The sequence below is a fragment of the Urocampus carinirostris genome, chromosome 6 (genome assembly GCF_059441175.1).
Source record: "Urocampus carinirostris isolate Australia breed hairy pipefish chromosome 6, RoL_Ucar_1.0, whole genome shotgun sequence".
Taxonomy (NCBI): domain Eukaryota; kingdom Metazoa; phylum Chordata; class Actinopteri; order Syngnathiformes; family Syngnathidae; genus Urocampus; species Urocampus carinirostris.
In genome coordinates, this window is record NC_142354.1 from 753392 (window position 1) to 765913 (window position 12522).

Genomic DNA, 12522 nt, shown 5'->3' on the forward strand with positions numbered 1-12522 from the left:
GCAGCACTATGATGCAGCAGCAGCAAAAGTGATGAAGCGCCAGAATCCATTGCCAGTAGGAGATCATTTGTTACCTTGATCAGAGCTGTCTCAGTAGAGTGGTTAGCCCTGAATCCTGATTGCATGGATTCAAAAAGGTTATTCTCGGATATGAAATCATTCAGCTGCTGTGCCACTACTTTTTCAAGTACTTTAGAAAGGAAAGGTAGGTTTGACACAGGTCTATAATTACTTAAGATTTCTGGATCAAGGTTGGGTCGTTTCAGTGTGGGTTTAATAACGGCGGACTTAAAAGCTGTTGGAACTACACCTGAGGAGAGTGATATGTTTATAATATTTAGAACTGAAGGTCCAAGGACGCCAAAAAGACTTTTAATAAGTGAACCTGGGAGCGGGTCGAACTGGCAAGTTGTCGGTTTGGCCGCATTCACCACCTGTTTGAGTTCATCAAGTGACAGTTAACTAAAACTGGACAATTTCCCTGGACAGCCACCCTGTCGTGTATCTTAAGATTTCAGCCCTTTAATATGTGTGGTATTAATAATGTATTTAGCAATTTCTTCCTGTATGCATTGAATCTTCTTAGTAAAGAAGACCATTAAGTCATGAGCAGAGTGCGTCGAACTATCTGCGATAGTCTGTTGCCTTGTAAGCGATGCTACAGTGTCAAAAAGGACTTTGGGATTGTTCTTTTGAGACGCAATCACCTTCGAAAGGTAGGCCGATTTTGCACAGACAAGGGCCGCTTTATACTTTAACAAGCCGTCACACCAGGTTTGATGAAAAACCTCAAGCTTGGTAGCGCGCCATTTTCTTTCCAATTTCCTGCATTCTTGTTTAAGAGTTCTAGTTTCATCAGTAAACCAAGGCGTGCGTCTTTTAGGACGTGATTTTAGCTTTATGGGCGCTATCGAATCCAGGACATTAGTCAGGGTAGTATTGAACTCATTCATGAGTGAGTCAATCGAGCTATTGTATGAAGGAAAGGACGCAACTGCTCCAGGAAGGAGTTCAAAGAGCTCAGAAACTGTGCCAGTGCTTATATTGCGTCCGCTAAATCCTTCAGCTTTTTTAACACTACATTTAGCTAGCACCTCAAATGTAACTAAATAATGATCCAAGATAACGGTAGTACACGGTAACACCATAATGTTTGAGGTTAAAACTTCTCGAGTCAGAACCAAGTCTAGCGTGTTTCCATCTTTATGGGTTGGCAAATCAACCAGTTGATTAAAACCAAATGCATCAATTAGAGACCTAAACGCAATAGTAAGTGAACTGAGTGGGGAGTTCATATGAATGTTAAAGTCCCCCATAATTATAATTTTGTCTGCATAGGTTACTAGTTCAGACAAAAGTTCAGCAAATTCATCTAAGAAAGTTGTGTATGGCCCAGGTGCGTGATAGATAGTTATTACATAAATTGACAATAGAGAGGACCGCATCACAAGAGCCTCAAACGCCTTGTAATTAATAGAGGTACGAGGATTAAATTTGAGCGATTTTCAGAAATGAGCGCGACACCGCCACCCTTTTTCAACGTGCGTGCTACATGGCTACTCGTGTAGTCAGGGGGTGAAGCATAATTTAGCGCTAAATACTCATCCGGGCGTAACCAAGTTTCACAAAGACCGATACAGTTAAGTTTATAATCATGAATAATGTTATCAACAAGTAAAGCTTTAGGAGCAAGCGATCTAATATTTAAAAGACCAAATTTTAGCTTTGCTGAATCATTTGACTTAGCTGAAGTCTTTGTAGAGATCGTCAAAAGATGTCGCCGTTGGGGCCGTTTGTGAGCGTTGAGTGTAAAGCGTCGGTTGTCCGGCGAGGAATGAATGGTGGAATTAGTCACATCCTCGCGTCCTTCTGGCTCCTTAGACTTCGCACGCTTCACACATCTACCCGCACGGCAACCACGCTTCTGTTTTCTGTCTTTACGGCGCCGTTGTCGTCATTTATTAGGAGGAATAGTTGTCCACAAGGATGCCGGATCTCTTTGAAGTTCACTCGGTATATCATAGGCGGTGTAAAAAGTGCCCGAAAAGTCGAAATTTAGACACCCACCCAACCGAATAAGTTCGTCCCTACTGTAAGTATTTTTGGCCACACATGTGTCCAAAAATGAAAGCAAAAATACAAGAGAACGGCAATAAATAGAAGATTAGCTGGAGAGCAACTAGCCGCAACATCAATGCGCGGCGCCATGTGGAATGCTCTTCCCCCTGAGATTCGATCTGCAACCTCAGTGGAAATGTTTAAATCTAAGCTTAAAACACACTTCTATTCTATATCATGTGAATAACCTATATTTTATGTTGGCAATATCTGTGTATTATTTGCCCTCATGTAGGTTTTAGATGAGGGGATGGTGTCATCATAGTCTGTAATAATAGTTTGCAATAGTCTTTGATCTGTGCAGCCCTTTGAGACTCTTTGTGATTAAGGGCTATATAGATAAACACGACTTGACTTGGAGCCATCGGTTTGAGCGCTTAGCGCTGTCGAGCCAATCATCATTTCTGAAATGGTAAGTGGTCTGCATTTATATAGCGCTTTTCAAGTCAATGAAGACATCAAAGCGCTTTACAATGTGCTTCACACTTACCCATTCACACACACACTAACACACCAATAAGGAGTCAGCCATGCAAGGCGCCTACCTGCTTACCAGCTCGGTAGCCTAGATGGTCCCATCTCTGAGACTAGGAGGTCGCTGGTTCAAGCCTCGGCCGAGTCATACCTAAGACTTACAACATTGGTACTCATTGCCTCCCTGCTTGGCGCTCAGCATTAAGGGTTGGAATTGGGGGGTTTGGTCACCTAATGACTAAAATGGCTGCGCCCTGTTTTGATGCGGCTGCATCATCTCGCTACAGTTTAACTTTACGGGTCAGGTGTATCGACATTTCGTTCTGTGTGCATTGTTACAAAGAATGACAATAAAAGTAAATTGTATTCTTCTATTCTATTCTATTACCAGTGACGTTTCCAATGGCCCGCTTGCTGGACACTGATGTTATGGTACACAGCCTTTTTTTGTGAAGGCCTGTGGGTAGATTTCCAATCTTAGCAACAATAATTAATGGCTGAAATGTAATTGCCCTAAATGCTTAAATATGAAAACTTGTCAGGAATCAGCGCAAACAGGGAAAGGCAAGGAAAGGAAGCTGACAGACAGTTTGGAGTTATTTCAGTATTGATGGACAAAGTATAATTAACATCACATGATTCAGTTATTTTTAGGCCAGCACAGAATAAGAGGCGGTGAATTAGTGGTCTTACTTGTCCCCTCTATTTTTTGGGTGTCTTCTTTTGGAATCAGGACACCACCAGTAGCTCAGCTGGTGAGGTACCTGTATTTTAGGATTTGTATGAGTGCATGAAATCCTTAAAACGCTTCAATTGTAATTAAAGGTAAGGAAAATGCTTGAAATTTGGGTGTTAAGTGCTTTAGAACGCTTGAAATCTTTGCGGGATTGGGCCTTCACTCCAGTTTGAATTAGTGACGTTTGGGATCGAACCGGATTGTTTATAAAAAGGTTAAAAATGTTTTGTATTCTTTTTTTGTACATCCGTAAATATTTTAATTTGTTCCATGTGATTTTCATTTATTGTGTTTTACATAAAAAAATGTAAAGTGTATTCTTCATTTGTGTAGTTTATTTGTTGTTGCAATTAATAGTCATTATTTTAACATTTGGTTGTCTGTTTATCAGATATTCTGCGTTACTTGACGTTGAAGTTGCTTAGCATAAACAAGTTCAAAGTTTGAATGAGTTACACAACACAGCAACATCTTGTGGTAGAATGAATATATAAATGCTACTATTATTTAGGACAGGGGACTCCTATATGGTACCCGCGAGCACCAAGGTGCCCGTTAAGGACAGTTGTGGTGCCCACAGACCTTAATTTTTCGGGGGTTGACGGAGTTTTATTAACCCTTCTTCCATAGGAACCTGGTAAAAGCATAGCCACAAAATAGTAATAATAAGTTTTTGTTTTTTAGAAATGTAAATCTAACTGGGTGCCCTTTGCACTAATTAGGAACAAAATGTAGCTCACATCTTGAAAAGGGTTGGAGACCACTGATTGATTTAGCAGAATAACATCCATCCATCCATTATCTGCACCACTTATCCTCAGTAGGGTCGCGGGGGAGCTGTAGCCCATCCCACCTATCTCCGGGCAGCAGGCAGAGGACACCCTGAACTGGTTGCCAGCCAGTCGCAGGGCACACAGGGACAGACAACTCACTCGCTCATTCACACTTAGGGACAATTTGCACCAGCCAATTAGCCTAACATGCATGTTTTTGGAATGTGGGAGGAAACCCGAGTGCCCGGAGGAAACCCACGCAAGCACGGGGAGAACATGCAAACTCCACACAGGAAGGTTTGATCTCACGACCTCAGAACTGTGCCGCACACGCGCTAACCACTGCGCAGCTGTGCTGCCCCCAGAATATCATATTTTTTCTCAATTATTATTTTAGTATTCATTTATACAATAGTTTTTGTGTGCATAATGCTATATATATTTTTTATATATTGATTAAAGCAGGGGTCTCAAATGTGAGGCCTGGGGGCCAACTTGGGCCCCTAGGATGAGAGCTTAATATAAAAGTTGTGTATTTTTGGTCCACAAGATGTTGCTGTATTTTGTTGTGCTACCAAAAATGAGTGCTAAAAGCACAATATAAGAAGACAAGGTATGAAGACTCAAGGTGACCAAAACGCAGCATATCACTTTTGAAAAGAAGGGAAATAAGACATTTTTTAATTTTTTTTTTAAAAGGACGAAAATGTAATGGACAAAAAGTTAAACGAGCAAAAAAGGAAAAAAAAAAATTAAAAAAATATATGAATATATAAATTTAAAAAATTAAAAGAAAAAAAGTGAGAAAATGACCTTTTGTTTCATTTTTTTCTCCTAATTCTGTTTTGATCTTCACTTTTTTCCATATTTTTCTCCATTTTCCTCTTTTTGGCTTTCTTTTCCCTTACTTTTCTTTTTATTAACGTTTTAATTTTTGGACTTTTTTTCTTCTTACTGTTTTTTTTATTCGTTTTATTCTTTTTTCTCCTTTCTTTCCTTGTGAAAGGCTGAGTAAAAATCGGATGGAAAAAAAAGGATGCTTTTTCACTTCCATTCTCCGTAGTTTGTAGTCTTTATTGGACTCATTTTAATTTGCACTGCACCTTACAGCGACAACTATTGCGGAAATATAAAACACTGTCCTTTTAAGAACAGCGGAATGTTTTTATCAGCGCTGCTTTTGTGGAAAACCTCATTTGGCCCAACCTCACCCATATTTTAGATACATATATATATACTGGACTGTCTCAGAAAATTAGAATATTGTGATAAAGTTCTTTATTTTCTGTAATGCAATTAAAAAAACAAAAATGTCATACATTCTGGATTCATTACACATCAACTGAACTATTTCAAGCCTTTTATTAGTTGAATATTGCTGAATTTGGCTTACAGCTTAAGAAAACTCAAAAATCCTATCTCAAAATATTAGAATATCATGAAAAAGTATACAAGTAGGCTATTCAACTAATCACCTGAATCATCTAATTAACTCGAAACACCTTGCGAGGGTTTCCTGAGCCTTAAAAACACTCAGCTTGGTTCAGTAAACTAAATCACTGCTGATCTGACTGCTGTCCAGAGGACCATCATTGATACCCTCCATCAGGAGGGTAAGACACAAAAAGAAATTTCTCAAAGAGCAGGCTGTTCACAGAGTGCAGTTTCAAAGCATATCCACAAAAAGTCTGTTGGAAGGGAAAAATGTGGCCGGAAACGCTGCACAACCAAGAGAGATGACCGCAGCCTTAACAAAATTGTGAAGAAGAGCCGCTTCCAGAATTTGAGGGAGCTTCAAAGACAGTGGGCTGAAGCTGGAGTCCAGGTATCAAAAGCCACAGTTCACAGACGTGTCCGGGAAATGGGCTACAATAGCCGTATTCCCATGGTCAAGCCACTTCTGAACTCAAGACAACGGAAGCAGCGTCTGACTTGGGCTATGGAGAAGAAGCACTGGACAGTTGCAGAGTGGTCCAAAGTCCTCTTTTCAGACGAAAGCAAGTTTTGCATTTCATTTGTAAGTCAAGGCGCCAGAGTCTGGAGAAAGGCTGGAGAAGAGCAAAATCCAAGTTGCTTGAAATCCAGTGTGAAGTTCCCACAGTCAGCAATGGTTTGGGGAGCCATGTCAGCTGCTGGTGTTGGTCCACTGTGTTTCATCAAGTCCAGAGTAAATGCAACTGTGTACCAAGAGATTTTAGAGCACTACATGCTTCCATCTGCTGAAAAGCTCTATGGAGATGAGTATTTCATTTTCCAGCATGATCTGGCACCTGCCCACAGTGCCAAAACCACCAGTAACTGGTGCACTGACCATGGCATCACTGTCCTTGATTGGCCTGCTAATTCCCCTGACCTGAACCCCATCGAGAATTTGTGGGGTATAGTTAAGAAGAAGATGAAAGACACCAGACCTACAAATGCAAATGAGCTGAAGGCCGCTATCGAAGCATCCTGGGCATCAATAACACCTCAGCAATGCCACAGGCTGATTGCCTCCATGCCACGCCGGATTGATGCAGTAATCCGTGCAAAAGGATTCCCAACCAAGTACTGAGTGCATCAATGGACATTTTCAAATGTTTGATTTAGTTTTGCTGTTATAAAATTATTTTTTTTACTTGGTCTGAGGAAGTATTCTAATATTTTGAGATAGGATTTTTGAGTTTTTTTCAGCTGTAAGCCAAAATCAGCAATATTCAAATAATAAAAGGCTTGAAATAGTTCAGTTGATGTGTAATGAATCCAGAATGTATGACATTTTTGTTTTTTTAATTGCATTACAGAAAATAAAGAACTTTATCACAATATTCTAATTTTCTGAGACAGTCCAGTATATATATATATATTTATGTGTAAATGAGGCTTCTCAAGACGACGTGAGCTGTCATGTAGCACGCTCTTTGAAGAAGGGTGGCGGTGTTGCGCCAATTTCTGAAAAAAATACTCAAACGTACTCCCCGTAACTCCAATAATTATAAGGCGTTTGAGGCTCTTGTTATGCAATCCTCTTTAATGTTAATTTATGTAGTAACTATTTATCGCGTACCAGGACCATACACAGTATTCTCAGATGAATTCTCTGAACTGTTGTCTGACTTAGTAACCTATGCAGACAAAATAATATAACATTCATATGAACTCCCCACTCAGTTCACTTAATGTTGCGTTTCGGTCTCTAATTAATACATTTGGTTTTAATCAACTGATTGATTTACTGACTCATAAAGATGAAAACACGCTAGACTTGGTCCTGACTCGAGGAGTTTCAACCTCAAACGTCACGGTGTTACCGTGTACTACCGTTATTTCTGATCATTATTTAGTTACATTTGAGGTGCTGGCTAAATGTTGTATGAAAGAAACTAAAGGATTTAGCGGACGCAATATAAGCACTGGCATGGTTTCTGAGCTCCCTGATCTTTTTTCAGGAGTAGTTGTGTCATTTCCTTTATATAAAGGCTCTATTGACTCACTCATGAATGAGATTAATGCCACCCTGGCTAGTAAAGGATTTTATACATTTGACTATAAAGGACTATATACGATTGACTCAGTTTAATCCAATAGAGATTCACTGAGTGGGCTTTAGTTCAATGCCAGGGCAGGCTGTTTGAAATGCATAATATTTTGTCTACGAAATTTTGATAACAGGTCTCGTGGATTTGCTGATGACAAGGCGCTGTGTTGTGAGATCGTTGGGCGCAAAACAACGCCTTGGCACGCCCATGGGAGGAGCCGAGACGCCATCTTGCAGGGAGACATGGGCCAATAAGAGAAAGCTAAAGGACACCAGAAGGGGGCTTCCCGCACACACTCCAACGTCACTACTTCTTTGGCCGTCTCCTGAGTACACTTAGTTCTTCTGATAGAAAAATAAACTCCTGCCCCCGTGTGAAAGGCCTTCCTGGTCATTTTTTCTCCCTCAAGAAACGAGCAGGCATGATTGTTGGGTGAATGTAGGTTATGTTTGGTTAATGGAGTCAGATAACTAATTCGAATAATTTGGTAATTGGTACATTTCGATAATTAATTTCCAACACTAGTGTCCTGGATTCAGTAGCGCCCCTACGGCTTAAATCACGACCTAAAAGACGCACGACTTGGTTTATTGAGGAAACTACATTGCTTAAAGAAGACTGCAGGAAATCTGAAGGAAAATGGCCGCTACCAAACTTGAGGTTTTCCGTCAAACCTGGTGTGACAGCTTGTTAAAGTATAAAGCAGCGCTTGCCCCTGCAAATACGGGAAGGGCAGTGGTCTTGGCGTCAGCGGCACAGTTATGAGGTCATGAAATCAAACTTTCCTGTGGGAAGTTTGCAGGTTCTCCGCCGTGATTGCGTGGGTTTCCTCCCACATTCCCAAAAAATGCATGTCAGGTTAATTGGCCGGTTAAAATTGTCCCTAAGTGTGAATTAGCGAGCGAGTTGTCCGTCTCTGTGTGCCCGGCGACTGGCTAGTAAGCAGTTCAGGGTGTCCCCTACCCACTGCCCGAGGATAGCTGGTGTGGGCTCCAGCACAGGACCCTACTACTGATAAGCTGTGCGGATAATGGGTGTATAGATAAATATATACTCTCTCTTCTTCACACACACACACACATATATATATATATATTACACACATATTACACACACACATATATATTACACACACATACACACAAACATATATATATATACACACACACATTATATACAGTGCATCCGGAAAGTATTCACAGCGCTTCACTTTTTCCACATTTTGTTGTTACAGCCTCATTCCAAATTGTATTAATTTAATCTCTTATCTCAAATTCTACACAAAATACTCCATTATGACAATGTGAAAAAGTTTTTTTTTTTAAACTTTTTTAATTTATTAAAAAAAGAAAACTAAGAAATCACATTTACATAAGTATTCACAACCTTTGCTTAATACTTTGTTGATCCACCTTTGGCAGCAAATACAGCCTCAAGTCTTTTTGAATATGATCCCACAAGTTTAGCACACCTATCTTTAGGCAGTTTTGCCCATTCTTCTTTGAAATAAATCTCAAGCTTAATCAGGTTGGATGGGAGACGTTTGTGCACAGCCATTTTCAGATCTCTCCAGAGATGTTAGATCGGATTCAAGTCTGGACTCTGGCTGGGCCACTCCAGAACATTCACGGAGTGGTTCTGAAGCCAATCTTTTGAGATCTTGGCTGTGTGCTTTAGGTCGTTGTCCTGGTGTAAAATGAACCTTCGCCCCAGCCTGAGGTCAAGAGCACTCTGGAGCAGGTTTTCATCCAGGATATCTCTATATATTGCTGCATTCATGGATCATAGATAAGGACAGTGCAAAATGGCACAAAGTAAGTGCTAGCAGCAATATACCGACTTTATTTTAGTCATCAAAACTAACCAAAAAAAAGATACTGAAGGTACTGGAAAATGTAAAAGAAAATTGGCCTTGAAGCGCTTCAAAAGTGCTTGAATTAGGCCATGAAAATCATGTAGAAACTCTGTATTAGTTGTCAAAACTCTGCAGTTTATGGTTTTGTTTTACTTTTGCTACAGTTACACATTCCTGCCAGATGTAACTGTTCTGTGTTGTATTTCTTATTGACATTATTACAGTAAGCCACCTGCATCCCCCAGCACACAGGAAGCTGTTCAGGGCATGTTGTGTATGGCCAATCTGTCGTCATCATCGGACAATTTGCAGGAAATGTGTATCAGCAAGCAGTCAACAATTGGGAATCACTCCAAGGGAATTCGACAAATGCCATGCTCAATGACCTTGGAAACGGCCAGCAGAGCGGTTGGCATCGGACGCAACAACAAGCATTCTAACAAACAGCTTGTAAAGAAAACCCAGACGAGCAGGACTATGGACCGTCTTGAATACAATAAACAGGACAAGATGGACGCATGCTTCAAAGACTCAGATTATGGTAAAAATTAAGATTGTTATTATCCATGATTCATGCAGGTGCTTGAAATTCTTGAAAATGCTTAAATTTTAAGGTTATGTTTTCAAGGGTTAAAAAGTGCTTGAATTTTTGGTGAAGTGCTTTTAAATGTTCGAAAATGGTAGACAAGAAATCTGCTTAAAAATGCTTCGTTTTGCCACTGCATTTCTTTTTCCTTCGTGTTATCTACAGCTGGCAAGGGTTTGTACGGCGTTGTCCCATAAAGCATAATCGCCCCCTCGATGGTTTGAGCTCATGACCTCAGAACTGTGCCGCACACACGCTAATCATTGCGCTGCCGTGCTGCCTATATATACAGTGTGTCCGGAAAGTATTCACAGCGCTTCACTTTTTCCACATTTTGTTGTTACAGCCTCATTCCAAATTGTATTAATTTAAGCTCTTATCTCAAAATTCTACACAAAATACTCCATTATGACAATGTGAAAAAGTTTTTTTTTTACTTTTTTGGAATTTATCAAAAAAACAAAACTAAGAAATCACATTTACATAAGTATTCACAGCCTTTGCTTAATAATTTGTTGATCCACCTTTAGCAGCAAATACAGCCTCAAGTCTTTTCGAATATCATCCCACAAGTTTAGCACACCTACCTTTAGGCAGTTTTGCCCATTCTTCTTTGCAATAAGTCTCAAGCTCAATCAGGTTGGATGGGAGACGTTTGTGCACAGCCATTTTCAGATCTCTCCAGAGATGTTCGATCAGATTCAAGTCTGGACTCTGGCTGGGCAACTCCAGGACATTCACAGAGTGGTTCTGAAGCCAATCTTTTGAGATCTTGGCTGTGTTGCTTTGGGTCGTTGTCCTGCTGTAAAATGAACCTTCACCCCAGCCTGAGGTCAAGAGCGCTCTGGAGCAGGTTTTCATCCAGGATATCTCTATATATTGCTGCATTCATTTTTCCTTCTATCCTGATTAGTCTGCCAGTTCCTGCTGCTGAAAAACATCCCCACAGCATGATGCTGCCACCACTATGCTTTACTGTAGGGATGGTATTGGCCTGGTGATGAGCGGTGCCTGGTTTCCTCCAAACATGGCGCCTGGCATTCACACCAAAGAGTTCAATCTTTGTCTATCCAGACCAGAGAATTTTGTTTCTCATGGTCTGAGAGTCATTCAGGTGCTTTTTGGCAAATTCCAGACGGGCTTCCATGTTCCTTTTACGAAGGAGTGGCTTTCGTCTGACCACTCTACCATACAGGCCTGATTGGTGGATTGCTGCAGAGATGGTTGTCCTTCTGGAAGGCTCTCCTCCCTCCACAGAGGAATGCTGGAGCTCTGACAGAGTGACCATCGGGTTCTTGGTCACCTCCCTGACTGAGGCCCTTCTTCCCCGATCGCTCAGTTTAGAAGGCCGGCCAGCTCTAGGAAGAGTCCTGGTGGTTCCAAATGTCTTCCATTTACGAATAATGGAGGCCACTGTGCTCATTGGGACCTTCAAAGCAGCAGAAATTTTTCTGTATCCTTCCCCAGATTTGTGCCTCAAGACAATCCTGTCTGGCAGGTCTACAGAAAGTTCTTTTGACTTCATGCTTGGTGTTTGTGCTCTGACATGCACATTCAACTGTGGGACCTTATAAAGACAGCTGTGTGCCTTTCCAAATCATGTTTTCAGATTTTCCCCCGTCAGCGAAGTAGTTCGCAGTGTATGCTGGGATATACAGCGGCTTGCGAAAGTATTTGGCCCCCGGGGCGGCAGTAGCTCAAGTGCTTCTTTGTGAGTGGTCGGAATGTTAAGGGGTTAATAAGTTTGACTGAACTATCCAACTGTTTGGTTGATTTTCCCACTGTAGCACCTAATAATCCGTTGCGCCTTATGTATGGAAAATACTATTTTTGGGGTGTGTGCGTTATAGTTGTAAAAAATACGGCGCGCGCACACACGCACGCACGCATACACACTGAGTGGATATATATATATATACAGGGGGCTACCAGCCTTCCTGTGTGGTTTACATGTTCCCCATAAGTTTGCATGGGTTTCCTCCAACAACATGCAGGTTAATTGGTGATTCCAAATTGTCCCTAGGGGTGAATGAGCGAGTGACTTGTCTGTGATTTGACGGACGGACAGACGGACGGACAGACGGACGGACGCACGCACGCACACAAACACACACACACACGATTTGACGTAGTGCAATTTAAGCAAAACACTGCGTTTTTTTTCGAGGATTCATTTAGTTTGTTTGTTATTTGAGTGATGAGTGAAGAATAGTCACATTTAGCAGTTAATAGCGCCGGCTAGTCAAAAGCACGCTTTAATGGCACAGACCAATAAAAGCGAGGCGAAGTTTGCATGATGTGTTTTCTCGACTTTGATAGGCTGGTATAAGCTGCCAGTAAGTCAAACGGCCCTTGCACAAATGGCCACCAAAACAAACGGCATACTTTCTTTTTTTGTCCAATGTTTCTTCAATATGAATTAAACTTCAGAGAAATCCATTTGTTTTTGGCTTGCACCCACC

At 41.1% G+C, this 12522-nt stretch overlaps 1 protein-coding gene across 1 annotated transcript in view; it reads right to left on the reverse strand.

Annotated features, from left to right (window-relative positions):
* Positions 1-12425, reverse strand: part of LOC148363489 (uncharacterized) — a 72702-nt gene extending 60277 nt beyond the window's left edge. Inside the window, exon 1 of the mRNA XM_088337389.1 lies at positions 10648-12425. The gene's annotated coding sequence lies outside the window, so the exon portion shown is untranslated. The remainder of the gene's footprint in view (positions 1-10647) is intronic.
* Positions 12426-12522: the final 97 nt, after the last annotated feature.